Source organism: Megascapheus bottae, chromosome 21 (assembly GCF_031878675.1).
Source record: "Megascapheus bottae isolate mThoBot1 chromosome 21, mThoBot2.hap1, whole genome shotgun sequence".
NCBI classification, from domain to species: Eukaryota; Metazoa; Chordata; class Mammalia; order Rodentia; family Geomyidae; genus Megascapheus; species Megascapheus bottae.
Genome location: NC_143529.1, coordinates 15,201,267 through 15,217,505, shown reverse-complemented (window position 1 = coordinate 15,217,505; position 16,239 = coordinate 15,201,267). Strand labels below are relative to the sequence as shown.

General features: G+C 39.2%; 1 pseudogene; it reads left to right on the top strand.

Annotated features, from left to right (window-relative positions):
- The first annotated feature begins 13,154 nt into the window (after positions 1-13,154).
- Positions 13,155-16,011, top strand: LOC150048683 (small ribosomal subunit protein uS8 pseudogene; annotated as a pseudogene).
- The last annotated feature ends 228 nt before the right edge of the window (positions 16,012-16,239 follow it).

Genomic DNA, 16,239 nt, shown 5'->3' with positions numbered 1-16,239 from the left:
TAGCACTCTACCACTTGAGCTATAGCTCCACTTCTGGCTCTTTTTGTTGGTTCATTAGAGCTAAATCTCACAGACTTTTCTGCTGAGGTTGTGACCCCCAGATCTCAGCCTCCGGAGTAACTAGGATATAAGTGAGAGGCACCAGGACCCAGCTTACACATTCATGCTTTAAGCTTCTCTCTTAAAATAAAAAATATAGTGATAACTTCTGCTTTATTGTCTTTGTCTAGTAATCCTATCACTTGTATTACTTTTTCTTTCTACAGATTATTTTTTTATCATGGGTTATATTTACCTGATGATATATATAGAGATATATAGATAAAGATATGGATATAGATATAGATATCTCTAGTCCTGGGGCTTGGACTCTAGGCACTATCTCTGGACACTTTTTGTTCAAAGCTAATGCTCTGCCATTTGAGCCACAGCACCAGCTTTTTCTGTGTATTTGGTACCCAGGAATCAAACCCAGGGCTCTGTGCATGCTACACCAGCACTCTACCACTAGGCTACACTCCTGGCCCCATAATATTTTTATTGGATCCTAGAATTCCTTGTTAGGTGCCAGATTTCTTTTCTATATTTCTACAAATATTCTTGAGCTTTATTCTCCACTGAGTTACTTGAAAATAGTCTGACTCTTGGGTAGAAGGGAATGAGGAAGGGACAGTATTAGGGTTTGAGTTCTGAATCTGGTATCAAGTGCCAGACTATGAACTCAATCTCCCTTCCTTTTGCTTTTTAGGGTTTTTGGTTTGTTTTGGAATGTGTGTGTGTGTGTGTGTGTTTACATCGAGCTTCATGCTTTTGTCTTGCCTCCCCCATACCACGATTTTCCTCTGTCTGCCTCCTGCGTAGAGAGGATTATAGGCATGTGCCGCTGTGCCAATCCTAGTTTGACTCTCTTAGGACTTCCTTCATTTTCTTTATATAGGTCCTGAGCAGCTTTGACCTTGGGTAAATGTCAAACCAGTGCTGAGGCATTCTCCTTCTGAAGATAATGTATGACTTCCACAAATTTTGAAATACAAGCTCATCTATGCCCCCCAAAGATTCGTATTTTTTCCTCTCATCTTTTTTGGGTGGCTCTTTCCCTAGACTGGAGTGGGTTCTTCCCATATAGAAGCAGTCAGTGCTCAGGTGAAAACCCACAGGGGCTGTTCTCGGCTCCTCACAGCCTCTCTCTGTAAAGACTTCATTATCTTTCCCCTGAATTCTGACTGCCATGGTTTCCTGCAACAATATCATCACCTCAGGGGATATACAGATAGTATTACTCTGTCTTATCCAAAAGCACAAGGCTCTTTAATGACATTTTGATGATGGAAAAAAAAAGAAAAGCAAAGAAGGGAGACCATAAATATCTTCAAGAAGAAGGAATGGGATGTCAGAAAAGGGGAAGATGAACTGTTTACAGGTTTTTTTGCTCACAAAATTTTTAATTACATTGGTGAAAGCTTGGAACAATGCTAATTTTTAAGAAAAATGTTATATATGCAAGATGGTCTTACATATTAAACAAGTGTGAGTGGCTTATGTCTGGAATCTGAGGTACTCAGGAGACTAAGATCGGAGGCTGTCTAGAAACCAGCCCCAAGCAGGAGAGACTGTGAGACTCTTATCTCCAATACACTACCAAAAAGAGCCAGAAGTGGAGCTGTGGCTTAAGTAGTACAACACTAGCCTTGAACAAAAAGGAAGCTGAAGGGTGGGTCCCAGGCACCAAATTCAAATCCCATGACCAGCCAAACAATAAAAATAAAACAGGAACAAATCAAGACAGAAAAATTAACATTGTTCTTGAGAATATTTTTAGTTTTCCTACTTTTTTTTTTTTTTTGCCAATCCTGGGGCTTGAACTCCAGACCTGGGCATCATTCCTGAGCCTCTTTGTGCTCAAGGCTTGTACTCTACCACTTAGGCCACAGCCCAACTTCCAGCTTTTTCTGAGTAGTTTATTGGAGATAAGAGTCTTACAGCCTTTCCTGCCCAGGCTGCCTTTGAACTGCCATCCTTAAATTTCATCCTCCCTTGTAGGTAGGATTACAGACATAAGTCTCCAGCACACAGCTAGATTTCCAACGTTTTTCCAAAGTTTTTTTTTTTTTAATAATGTGTCACATTTCCTAAATGAAGGAAAAAACATATAACTAGGACAAAATGGATTCCCCTCAGAATTTGAAGTAAGATGAGGAGAAAAAGATAACACTGTAAATTTTGTGATCTTTATTTAGGTATGTGTCTATGAATTTTCATATTAATACTAAGAATTCTGCTTACTTGACTTACCAAAATGTCACCACCATCACCACTAAAATGTCATTCTAAAGAATCCTGGAGACTTATCATTCCAAAGAAGATACCACAAAATACTAAATAAGATTGCCTTCTCACTTACTTGCACCTGAGGAGTCTTCCATGCTAGCCAGCAGCCAAAGACCTTCTGGCATTTGTTATGAGTGTCAGAAATCTGATGCTTGGATGCTACAAATAAATTTTCAGAGTTGATGTTGAACTTTCCACTAACATTTAGAGTTCACAGAATTCGAAGAAAGAAAGGAAGCTATTTTAAATAGTCTAAAGACCAACAAACATGTAGGGGCTGCTAAATGCAAAAATCTGTGTACTCTGGCAGATTTAAATGTGGCATGTCCTCTGCCATGCTTCACTTCTGTCTTATGATAAGAAATTCCATCGTGGCAGGATTTGAAAGACTACATAAAGATAGCTTATCTCAATGAACACACACAAAATTAAAACCCACCTTTGACCCTAAATGCAAACATTTCACCTCTTTGCTCATTGACTTCTTAGGAAAATTCCGTGTGTTTTCTTCTGTGTAAACTATTTTACTATTTGCCATGGTTAACCCAGTTTTTTTTTTTTTGCTCTACTGTTCATACATATTAAAAGACTCAATGACATAACCGTCTTTGCTTTTCACTTGGTTGCTTAGGGCTTTTAAAAATAAAACACAAATACTCGCAGCTGTTCCAGGCAATCACTCAGCTCTTTGAGAAGAAAATACAGATAGAGAGACAGGTGGCTCCACACAAGCACACGTTCAGATTCCAGGGTGCGGGCATGGCAGCTGAGCTGTGCTTCTGAGAGAAAAGCAGCCAACTTTGGGAGCTCTGTGCTAAATCCCGTTGCCCATGGGCACCCAGCATCAAGGCAGTGTCCTGTGTGGAGTCTTGCTCCTCCTGGAAGCTGACCAACTTCTACCCAAAGTCTTCCACAGTGGAAGACCTCAGCTGTTTCTGATTGCTCCATGTAGCTAGTTTAGAAGTCTAGAAAATGAGGAATTAGAAGCATGCTTTCAGTGGCAAAGGGAATAAAGAACACAGGGACTTTTTTGGGTACAGTTCCAGCGACGGCATGGAAAGAGAGCAAGAGATGCTGATAGCACAGAGTTTTGGAGGATAACCAAGGGAGCAATGCTGTATAATTCTACCCTTCAAATACCAGAGCCCTCAGCGAGTTGAGCTTTTGACTGCTACCCAGAGAATGTGAGTTCGTTGAAGCCAGGCCTCCTTTTTCAAACATTGGCTGTGCCATAGCGCCTAACTCCCATCAGCTGCCTTCAAAGCTTGCCTTATAAGTCCTTGAATCTTAGTACTCCTGCACAACTGTCTGCTTCCTTCACTTCTCTAGTTTCAAATGTACCACCGAATTGTGTTAGAAGTCCCTAGGCCATCTCTTCGCCCTGTGACCCACAGCCTGGCCAAGTCAGCCTTCTCCCAAGTAATCATAAAAATCAAAGACAAATCAAATTCTATACTATATAAAATTATGTCGCTATGTAATCTTAACACCTGACATTACCATAAAGCCTCTCCAAATTAATCCAACTATTAATTTATACACTATATTAACTCTTTTCAAACATTTTTAAGAAAAGTCCCCTATATCCTACTCATTCCTAACTTCCAATGGAAAAAGAAAAGAATTTGAGAATTATCAAGATCACAATACAAAAAATAATACGTTGAAATGAAAATCAAATAGTGATTTTTTTCATACATTATAATAAATATTAAATGAATTAATATAAGCATAATAATAGAAAGCAATGGACAACTCAAACTGTTGATATGATTGCAAGATCAATCCTTCCAAAATTATAGACATTCCAAGTTTTATAAATTCAAAATTTTATTCAAAGAAGAAAGAGTTGTGGCACAGTAGGAAATGTCAGGGGTCTTTCTTCATAGCTTTGGGCTTATGATTTCTGTGGGAAGGCTGGATGGTAAATTGAAATTGATTTTGGTCAACTTCGGTTCTTAGTATGGTAACATTACCTATCTGTAGCCAAATGGCACCCACCTGTACATGTGTTCCTGTAGCAGTTTGCCCTATAACCAACAAAAAGAAATCATAAAGAGCAAACCATTGGAAATAGGAAAAATTAGATCCCAGATTTACCATATGTACTTAAAATATCACAAGGCATACAAAGAAACGGGAAAGGATGGCCCTTTTAAAGGAAAAAAAGAAAATAGAAATTGTCCCTAAAGACGATCTAAAGTAGACATACTAAACAAAACTGAGTTTAGTGGAACATACCTAGAACCTCAGCACTTGAGAGGCTTGAGGCCAGCCTGAACTACAAAATGAGATGTTGTCTCCTATAGCAACAAGAACAATTGTCTTAAATATACTTAAAAATCTAAAGTAAATAATCAAGAGAGTCAGGAAAACAAGTGATATACAAAATAGAAATAAAAACAAAGAGGCAGAAAACCTAAAATAAGCAAATAAATTATACACTGTTGGTGGGAGTGTAAACTTATTTAACCACTTTGGAAAGCAGGCAGTATGATGGTTCCTCAAAAGACTAAACACTAGGCCGGGAGTTTGGCCTAGTGGTTAAAGTGCTTGCCTAGCATGCATGAAGACCCAGGTTTGATTCCTCAGTACCACATACATAGAAAAAAGCCGGAAGTGGTGCTGAGGCTCAAGTGGTAGAGCTCTAGCCTTGAGAAAGTCCAAGGACAGTGCTCAGGCCCTGAGCCCAAGCCCAGGACTGGCAAAAAAAAAAAAAAAAAGACTAAACATAGAGCTCCACTATAGCCCAGCAATCCCACTCCTGGGTATTTACCTAAATGTCCAGAAACAAGGACATACCAAAGCTACCAGCACAGCTATATTCACTGCAGAATTACTTGCTAAGATATGCGACCTGAGGCCAAGAGTACGGCCTAGTGATAGAGTGTTTGCCTAGAATGCACAAAGCTCTGGGTTTAATACACCCAATTAAATTACACAGGAAAAGCCAGAAGTGGTGCTGTGGCTCCAGTGGCAGAGCACTAGCCTTGAGCAAACAGTGTTCAAGGACAGTGCCCAGGCCCTGAGTTCAAGCCCCAGGATATGCAGCCAACCCAGATGCCCCTCATACAATGGAATTCTATGCTGCCATCAGAAAGAATGACATCACCCCATTTGTAAGGAAATGGAAAGACTTGGAAAAAATCTTAAGTGAAGTAAGCCAGACCCAAAGAAACATAGGCTCCATGACTTCCCTCATTTGTAATAATTAGTATACATTTAGGATTTTCCTAGCAGAGGTTCACAATAGCTCAAAATCTATGTGCATATGGCCATATAGGAGGATGCCAAGCAAAATGAACTCCAAGATATAGAAACAAGAGGTTTATCTTTGTGGTTGCTGTTTTTAATACACTATGTGAAATGATTTCTTTCTTCTTTAGTTTTGTTTTTCCTTATGGTTTATCCCCCTATTATTATTGTATTTGACTTGGGTACTTGACTTTGGTATATACATTCCTTTGCTTGTTTGAATTAGGGAAGGAAAGGGGAAAAACAAGATGATGAGACAAAGGGTAAACCAATATAACAGCGATATTCACAAGACAATATGTTGGAAATGAACTGTACAACTTGGAAGAGGGTAGGGAGAGAGAAAGTGTGAGAAAAACATGGGAAGAAGTAACAATGTTCAAGATGTAATGTACTCACTACTTTATGAATGTAACTGTAACCCCTCTATACATCATCCTGACAATAAAATAAAATTTAAAAACAACTCTGGAGCTGAAAAAAAATTAATGTTTAATGAAAAAAGTTCAGTAGAAGGATTCAATTGTAGATTTAATCAGGAAGAAAGAAGAATAAACAAATTTAAATGTATAATAATGGATACCATTGACTCTGAAAAATAGAAAGACATTAAGATCAAAGAAAAATGCCCAGGTAGCACACACCTATAATCCTAGTTACTGAGGAGGCTGAAATCTGAATGTCTAAGTTTAAAGCCAGTGCCAAAGGACAAATCCTCAAGACTCTTTATCTCCAAGGAACTAGCAAAAAGGTAGAAGTAGACATAGTTCAGGTAGTAAAGTACCAGCTGTCAACAAAAAAAGCCAAGTGAGAGTGAAAGGCCCTGAATTCAAATCCTAGTGCTGCCTCTCCCCGCTACACAGACACAGACACACACACACACACACACACACACACACACACACACATGGAGCTTATGGAAGTCCCAAAGGATGAAATGAAAGATGGGTAACGTCATAAAAATAAAAAAATAGGGGGCTGGGAGTGTTGCCTAGTGGTAGGGTGCTTGCATAACATGCATGAAATCCTGAGTTTGATTCATTGGTACCAAATATACAGAAAAAGCCAGAAGTGATACTGTCACTCAAGTGATAGCTCTAGTCTTGAGAAAGCCCAGGGGCAGCACCCAGGACCTGAGTTCAAGGCCCAGGACTAGCAATAATAATAATAATAATAATTAATAATAAATGAATTAAAAATTGCAATTACAGTGAATACATGGGCAATTATAAAAACTAAGACCATTGTGATAATGCTTTATAATTCTACCTCTGTTTTCTACAAGATGTAAAAAGCTAACATATTAAAATTATTTGTCTAATGTCTGTTATTATTATAAATTTGGTTTATAAATACAAAATTTATTGTGTACAATATAAGACATGAATTTTTTAAAGTGTAGTCTATATGTAACAATACATAAAGATATAATATTGTAAGATTAGCAACTGGAGAGGCACAGACATATAAAAAAGAATTTCTATATATTATTGGTGTTATATTGTAATAAGTTCAGATGTGACAGGGTGTTAAACTCCAATGACATTTTTCATAAAACTAGGAAAAACTGTTGTAAAATGTATAAGGAAGGGGAAAAAAAGAAAAAGATCTTGCATGTATAAGAACATTGTGAGCATAAAGAACAAATCTAGGTGGAATTCAAGCCCTATGATGACAAAAATCAAATAAGGGAAGCCATAAACAATAAAACAGAATAGAACACACAGAAATAAATCTATGCAACTGATAAAATAAATCTATCAACTGATCTTTGATGAGAGCACCAGAAATATATATATATATATATATATATATATATAAAGGATAGTTTCTTCAATAAATGATGTTGGAAAAACAATTCATATGAATAAAGTCATCTTATACTGTATTAATAAAAGTATTCAAAAATGGAGTTAAGGCTCAAATTTGAGTCTTGAAATTGAAAAATTACTAGAATAAAATAAGAGAAAGCCACTTTGACCTATCTTGGTCTGGGTAGTGGTTGCTTTGTTTGTTTGTTTGATAGAACACCAAAATGTCATGGAAAAATAAACAACTGTGATAACACTTTAATTTGAAAGCTTTTGCACAGCAAATGACATAATCAACAAAGAGAAAACCTATGGAATGGGAGAAAATAACTGCAAACCATATGTGAATAAGGGCTTAAATATCCAAAGTACATCTGAAACAAAATTCAAAATGACAAGTGGACAGAGGATCTGAATCATCATTTCTCAAAAGAAGACATAAAGATTGTCAGCAATCCAGGTACCCATGGGTCATGCCCATTACCACTCTGGGCAGAAAAGTCCATGAGACTGTCTCCAAAATAGACAGCAAAAAGCAGGGCTGGAGGTGTGGTTCAAGGGTTAGGGTACCAGCTGAGAAAACAAGAGCTTGAGTTTAACTCCCAGTACTGAAAAAAAAACAATAACAACAACTGACAGTATGTATTCTCCTTAAGTTTAGCATTAACTATCAGAGAAATGCACACTTAAATAAAAGTTAGGTATTATTTCATATCAATCTAAATGGCTAGTATAAAAAAAGACTAATATAAATAATAAATAAATAACAAGGACTGGTAAGGATGTGGAAAGATTTTCCTTATTCACAGTGGTAGGAATTCAAATTAGTTTAATCATATAAAAACAATTCCTCCAAACACTAAAAATCCATAATCTCACTCTTAAATCCAACATAACAAATTCAACATATATAAAAGCACCACCTGAATAAAATATCTAAGTTGCAGTGTGATAATACTTCAATCTCAGCTACTCAGGAAGTAGATTGAGGAGGACCACTGTTTGAGGCCAGCCTGGGCAATTAGCAAGACTCTATTTTAAAAACATGGGGTGGCTCATGTGCAAGTCCCTGAGTTCAAACTCAGCACCACAACATCCCCCCACCAGGTATGGTGGTCCCTGCTTGTAATCCTAGTTACTCAGGAGGTAGAGGTAGCAGGATCAGGTCTGATGCTGACTCAGGCAAGTATATACAACCCCATCTGAAAAATAAACTAAAAGCAGAAGGACTCAAGATGAGACTTAAGTGGTAGAGTACTCGTCTAGAAAATACAAGACCGGGCTGGGAGTTTGGCCTAGTGGTAGAGTGCTTGCCTAGCATGCACAAAGACATGCTATATATGTGGTACCACATACATAGAAAAAAAGCCAGAAGTGGTGCTGTGGCTCAAATGGTAGAGTTCTAGCCTTGAGAAAGCCCAAGGACAGTGCTCGGGCCCTGAGCACAAGGCCTGGGACTGGCAAAGAAGAAAATACAAGACCATCAGTTCAAGCTCCTGTACCTGAAAGAAAGAAAAATAGAATCTGCACTTCTGTGATCCAAGTATTTGTTATTTGAAATAAGCAAGATATAGCAACAATTGCCTGATAATAGATAAATTGAAAAAGAAAATGGGTAGGCTAGGTGTGTATGGTGTGTGCATAAACATATTTGATATCAGAGAAACAATTTTTGAGTGAATTGTATCATAATAAAGCTGAGGATTAAGAACTGAAAGAGTTATAGATAATATTACAATAACAGTTGAAGACATCAATATTCTACTCCCCATAATGGATAGAACAGCCTGCCAGAAGTAAAGAAGAAGAGGATATGAGTCATACAGTAAATTATCTAGCTGTGACAGGCATATACAGCCACAGCAAAATAAATGTTCTCGAGTGCACATTGGCAATTTCCAGAATAGATCATATATCAGGCCCACAAATTAAGTCTCAATAGATTTTAAAAGATAGATATCATGCAAAGCGTCTTCTCCTACCACAATGAGATAAAGCTGGAAATCAGTAACAGAAAAAAACAAGACCTGAAAACTCACAAAAATTGAGGGAAATAAAACAACAGAGTCTTCAGCAACCAACAGGTCAAATAAGAAATCACAAAGTAAACTTTTTAAAGGTACTCACAGATGACAGGCACCAGTGGCTCCCTCTTGTAATCCCAACTACTCAAGAAGCCAACAGCTGAGCATTGCAGTTTGAAGCCAAGCTGGACAAAAAAGTCTTTGAGACTTTTATCTTCAAATAACCAGCAAAAAGTCACAAGTGGAGGTGTGGCTTAAGAGATTCAATATGGCACTGGCCTTGAATGAAAAACTAATGAAGAACACCCTCCCCCCAAGTTCAGGGCTCATAGCAAAACTAGAGATAAATGAAAATGAAAATATATTGGCTCCATCATTTCATGGTGGATGGCCTTCTTGCTAGCCAAGACCCAAGGCATCACATGGCAGGAAAAAGACAGAGTATGAACCTACCTCTTCCTATAATGCCGCTATAATTCCCTCTGGGATCCCATTCTTAGGACGAAAACCATCTGAATTAGTGCCCAAGCAACCAATTGCCAAAACCATTAACACATGAACTTGAGGACTATGCTATGTTTCTACCACATGAACTTGTGGGGAACATATTCAGCTCATATTTATTTACCTCTTTTCTGACCTCTTTGTCATGTGACACCCCCTTTACCCACTATTCTGTAAGCTTTATGGAGACAGAGATGCTGTTCTGTCTTCTTCACCCTTATGTCATCATCACCTGTTAAAGTAGATACTTAGTATATATTTATTGACTAGGTGAAGGAGCTAAAGGAGTTTAGAGATAAACAAGTAGATTGAGGAACTTTGTATGTTTGGAGGAAGGGGCTGGGATAGGATTCAAATACAACATTGGCCTAGTGGGGATCGTAAGAAACAGTGTTGGGGAGGAAAGAAGTTACCTAGGGAGGTTTCTCTCATCAGGACTAAATGCAAGTTGCAAGCAAATCTCAAGGAGCTTCACAGGACAGGAAGGAGGTCCAGGTAGCCAGGAAGACCACAGAAGCCTGATCAAACCTGAGAGGCCAGAACACAAATCACAGCACACAATAGCTTTAGTCTTCAGTGTCCTCACACTAAACCCACACCACATAGGCAACTGATATCAGAACCTATGGTATGAATTCAAGGAGTCTTCATTCAGAGATACAAGGTTACATCAACAAGATGCCATCTTGGACTGGAACAAGGATGAGGAGAGATAAAGACTGAGAGAAAATATCAAAATGAGTATTTAAATCACAGAATTAAGCTAAACTGGTGGTTTTCTTTTTTTCTAACTTGGAGGGATTTGTGGAAAGAAGATTGCTTCAGTTTTAGAGAAATAATTATTCTACGTTTTCTTAGCAGAGTCAAGTGAGAGGTAAGGAAAAGTAAAAGATTTCACAGCGAGGAGTGAAAAAGCCCTAATCTGTTACCACTTGGGAAACCAAACTACAAACCAGAGGTCTCTAAGCCTTATCTGAATACCATTTACTATATTGCCTTATATTGGTTGAGAATGGTTGACCTGTAGGCCACTTGTTTGAAGAGACACTGTAGTGCTAATGTGTTTCATCCTTCCTTGTTTTACCAGTGAGGACAGAGATAGCATTTGTACATCCCAGTTGGTTTCTTTTAGAGGCATCCATGCTAAACAAGATGATAGAGGCACACTCTATAATCCTAGCTACTCAAGAGGCTAAGATCTGAAGATCACAGTTTAAAGCCAGCCAAGGTAGGAAAGTTGGTGAGATTCTAATTTCCAATTAACTACCAAAATGCCAGAAGTGGAACTATGGTATCACCTTTGAGTGAAAAATCTAAGGGACAGTGCCCAGGCCCTGAGTTCAAGATCCAGTACTGGCACAAAAAGAAAAGAAAAAAAAAAGCCATGGTGATCTAAGTAAGATTTGTCATTACATGAATTCATCTGAAAGAATGAAGGAATGGTTACAGAATCTCTCTCCTCCACTCTTCACCCACCCTAAACCTCAGTCCTGGCTCCAGCCTCTTAATTATCCTTCCAGTAGCCTCCCTGGTGAGTCATACTTGCAGAGTCTGATCATCTGTAAGCAATGTTCTGGTTTCAGTGCAAAGATGGAGGATTTCTGCATGCAACTCTCAAATAACCTTTCTCCCTCTCCTTTTATTTTTTCCTTTGGTCAGTTGGGCTTGAACTCAAGGCCTGGGAGGTGTCCCTGAGCTCTTTTGCTCAAGGGTAGCACTCTACCACTTTGAGCAACAGCTTTACTTCCCTTTTTCTGGTGGTTAATTGAGAGTAATTATCTCATAGGGACTTTTCTACCCAGGCTAGCTTTGAACCCCACTTCTCAGATCTCAAACCAATGTGTAGCTAGAATTACAGAAGGGAGCTACCAGCATCGAGCTATCTCCAGTTTTTAAGTAGCCCTTGGAACCTCACCTCATATACTACTGACCAATAGACAGTATTCTCATGTTTGTCTTGATTATATCAATGAGACTACCTTTTTAAGTATCTTGATGTGTTCATCTGTATTATCAATGTGTTGCAACAGGATCATCCATTTTCTTATTCTTCTCCACACGACCTAATCCAGTTTCTAGTGACAAAAGTATTAGTTTGAGTTAAATTACTCTCTGATCACTAATACAACTTCCAGATCATGTTTGGAATAAGCAAAGTAGGTGGCTGCTGGCCTGATATAAATTTAGAGACTAGGAAGCTCTCTTAGGCCAAGGACTACTCTCCTCTGCCAGGATACCAAAAATAAACAGATTACTCACTCCTTTGAATCAAGGCCTTGGAAATTCTTCTTAAAATGTAAATGTCATGTTTGAGGTATGGCATAAAGCTATCAGTGCTTGTTAATAACAGCAAAGGTTATTTGCTTAATAGATACTTAGATCCAGCCCAGACTGGTGGCCCATACCTGCAATCCTAGGTACTCAGAAGACTAAGATCTTAGGATCATGGCTTGAAGACAGTCAAGGCAAAAAATAAAAGTCCATGAGACTCTTATTTCCAATTAATCACCCAAACGCTGAAAGCGGACCTGTGGCTCAAGTGGTAAAATGCTATGCATAAACAAAAGCAAAAGCTGGGGACCGGGAGTTTGGCCTAGTGGTTAAAGTGCTTGCCTAGCATGCATGAAGACCCGGGTTCGATTCCTCGGTACCACATACATAGAAAAAAGCCGGAAGTGGTGCTGAGGCTCAAGTGGTAGAGCTCTAGCCTTGAGAAAGTCCAAGGACAGTGCTCAAGCCCTCAGCTCAAGCCCAGGACTGGCAATAAATAAATAAATAAATAAATAAACAAAAGCAAAAGCAAACCAAAAGAAAAAGAAGGGCCTGGAGTTTGGCCTAGTGGTAGAGTGCTTGCCCAGCATGCACAAAGACCAGGGTTCAATTCCTCAGTACCACATACATAGAAAAAAGCTGGAAGTAGTGCTGAGGCTCAAGTGGTAGAGCATTAGCCTCGAGAAAACCCAAGGACAATGCTCAGGCCCTGAGCTCAAGCCCAGGACTGGCAAAAAAAAAAAAAAAAAAAAGAAAAAGAAAAAGAAAAGAAAAGAAAAGAAAAAAACACCACTAAGAAAAACCTAACTTAGGGATATCATCCAGGGCCTGAGTTTAACCCCAAGATAGAAATAAATAGGAAGGAAGGAAGGAAGGAAGGAAGGAAGGAAGGAAGGAAGGAAGGAAGGAAGGAAAGGAGGGAGGGAGGGGGAAGAGTCCACCATCTTTCTGTGCCACCATCATGGTGAGCATGGAGGACGTCCTGACCGATGCCCTCAGAGCATCAACAAGGCTGAGAAGAGGAGCAAATGCCAGGTCCTCTTCAGTCCATGCTTCAAGTTTATTGTCCCGTTTCTCACTGTGATGTAGCATGGCTACATTGGGAGATTGAAATCAGTGATGATCACAGAGCTGGGTACATCCATGTGAACTCACAGACAGGTAACAAGTGTGGACTAATCAGCTCCCGATTTGATGTGCAGCTCAAAGATCTTTTTAAAAAATGGCAGAATGCCTAGCCAGTGCAATAAGGCAAGAAGCAAGCATAAAGGGGATCCAAGTAGGGAAAGAAGAAATAAAACTATCCCTCTTTGCAGATGACATGATTCTGTATTTAAAGAATCCTATAGACTCTACTCCCAAGCTCCTTGAGCTGATTCAAAGCTTTGGAAGAGTAGCAGGCTATAAAATCAACCCTCAAAAATCAACTGCCTTCCTTTATGCCAACAGTGAGAGGAACGAGGCAATAATCAGGAAAGAAACTCCTTTCACAATAGCCTCAAAGAAAATAAAGTACCTAGGAACTAGCTTAACTAAGAATGTAAAGGACCTTTTTGACGAAAACTTTAAAACCCTAAAAAAGGAAATTAAAGCAGAACTAAGGAAATGGAAAAACCTCCCATGCTCCTGGATTGGAAGAATCAACATTGTGAAAATGACAATCTTGCCAAGAGCTATCTACAAATTCAATGCAATACCCATCAACATCCCAATGTCATTCTTTAAAGAAATAGAAGAGGCAATCCAAAATTTCATATGGAATAATAAAAGACCCCGTATAGCAAAAACACTTCTTAGCAGAAAGAACAGCACTGGAGGAATTTCAATTCCAAACTTTAGACTCTATTACAGAGCTATAATTCTCAAAACAGCTTGGTACTGGCACAGGAACAGGCCTGAAGACCAATGGAATAGAACTGAGGACCCAGATATTAAACCACAGACCTATGGCCACCTAATCTTTGACAAGGGAGCCAAAAAAATAGAATGGAAGAAAGACAGCCTCTTCAACAAGTTGTGCTGGCAGAACTGGTTAAGCACCTGCAGAAAACTAAAGCTGGATCCTTCTTTGTCACCTTGCACTAGAATTAACTCCAAATGGATCAAAGACCTGGAGGTAAAAGCTGACACACTGAAAACTCTACAGGAAGGAATAAGAGATACACTAGGCCTCTTTGGCACAGGTCGAAACTTTCTTAGTAAGGACCAAGAATCACAACAAATCAGAGAAAGGCTGGATAAGTGGGACTGCATTAAACTGCAGAGCTTTTGTATGGCAAAGGACATAGCTAGTAAACTAATCAGGAAGCCTACAGAGTAGGAGAAGATCTTCACCAACCAAACAACGGACAATGGCCTCATATCTAAAATATATGAACAACTCAAAAAATTGAATCACTCCAAAACTAACCTCCAAAGTAACAACCATCCCATTAAAAAATGGGCCAAAGACTTAAAGAGAGTCTTCTCTGAAGAAGAAACAAAAATGGCCTATAGACACATGAAGAAATGCTCAACATCTCTCGTCATAAAAGAAATGCAAATCAAAACAACTCTAAGATTCCACCTCACTCCAGCTAGAATGGCCAGGATCAGGAAAACGAATGACAACAGATGCTGGAGGGGATGTAGCCAGGAGGGATCACTACTACACTGTTGGTGGGAGTGCAAACTCGTTCAACCACTATGGAAAGCAGTGTGGCAGTGCCTCAAAAGGCTAAACATAGAACTCCCCTATGACCCAGCAATTCCACTACTTGGAATTTACCCAATCATCCAGAAACAAGGACATACTAAACCCACTAGCACAACAATGTTCATTGCAGCACTATTCACCATAGCAAAGATATGGAACCAACCCAGATGTCCCTCAGTTGATGAGTGGATCAACAAGTTGTGGTATTTGTACACAATGGAATTCTATGCTGCTGTCAGAAAGAATGACATCGCCCCATTTGTTAGGAAATGGAAAGACTTAGAAAAAAATCATATTAAGTGAAGTAAGCCAGACTCAAAGGAACTTAGGCTCAATGGTTTCCCTCATTTGTTATAATCAGTAGAAACCTTGGGCTCTACTAGCAGAGATTTGCAATAGAGCAAAATCTTGATACATAAGGACATATAATGTGAAGCTAATTGAAAGGACCTCCAGGATAGTGAAACAAAAGCCATATAATGAATGATTGTTGTCCTTAATGTACTATGTTGTTTCTCATCTCCTTTGCTGTCCCTTGGTTATCTCATATTGGTATAGTATCTCACTTTGTTATCTGATATATTGAATTTATTTGTATTTGGATATTTGAAATTTGATAGGGAAGGGGGAAAACCAAGACGGGTGGGGGGTGGGGGGGGAGGGAAACGGGTACCAAGACATGTGAAAGGGTATCAATGTATGTGAATTAATGCACCTTCTATCTGGTAAATATCATGTAACCCTTTTACTAATTACAATTTAAAAAAATGGCAGAATGGTGGGGGGGAGGGACGGAGTTCGCCTAATACTGGAGTGCCTACCTAGCATGAACAAAGACCCAGGTTGTATTACTTGGTACTACATACATGGAAAAAGCTGAAAGTGGGGCTGAGGCTCAAATGGTAGAACTCTAGCCTGAGAAAGCCAAAGGACAGAGCTCAGGTCCTGAGTCCAAGTACCAGGACTGGCAATGAATGAATGAATGAATGAATGAATGCTGAATAATCTGCTCCCATCCTGTCAGCTTGACTTTGTTGTACTGACCACCTCAACTGGCATCATGGACCATGAAGAAGCAAAATGGAAATACAAAGGAGAGAAAATCCTGGGATTCTTATGCTAGGGATTAACACATGCATATAAATAAATGCCTCAGTGGGGGGGGAAGAGAGAGAGAGAAAGGAAATAAGGAAGGAAGAAAGGAGGGAGGGGAAAAAGGAAGAGAGAGAAAGGGAGGAAAAGAAAAGAGGAGAGAGAGAAGGGAGGGAGGGAGGGAGGGAAAGAAAGGAAGAGAGAAAGGAAGGAAGGAAGGAAGGAAGGGAGGGAGGGAGGGAGGGAGGGAGGGAGGAAG